We start from the raw sequence: 277 nt of genomic DNA on the forward strand, positions 1-277 counted from the left end.
TTATTCTACCATTTTAGGACATACACTAAAAGGAGGATTTCAGACCTTCGTGTTTGGAGTTAATCAAAGTAAAACATAAGAACTTGTCTAAGTAGTTCAAATACATAAGAAGTTGAGAAATACTTTCATCATTCAAAATGATCTTGTCTCCTCAAGAATTTGTTAATACTTAACTTAGTTTATATTTCTTGTTAAATGTTTATATCGAAATCAAATCAAAACCAAAATATGTTTACTCATTATTTGTGCATTGACATATTCATATGATTCATTCTAT

The sequence above is a fragment of the Lupinus angustifolius genome, chromosome LG20 (assembly GCF_001865875.1).
Source record: "Lupinus angustifolius cultivar Tanjil chromosome LG20, LupAngTanjil_v1.0, whole genome shotgun sequence".
In the NCBI taxonomy this organism is placed as follows: Eukaryota; Viridiplantae; Streptophyta; class Magnoliopsida; order Fabales; family Fabaceae; genus Lupinus; species Lupinus angustifolius.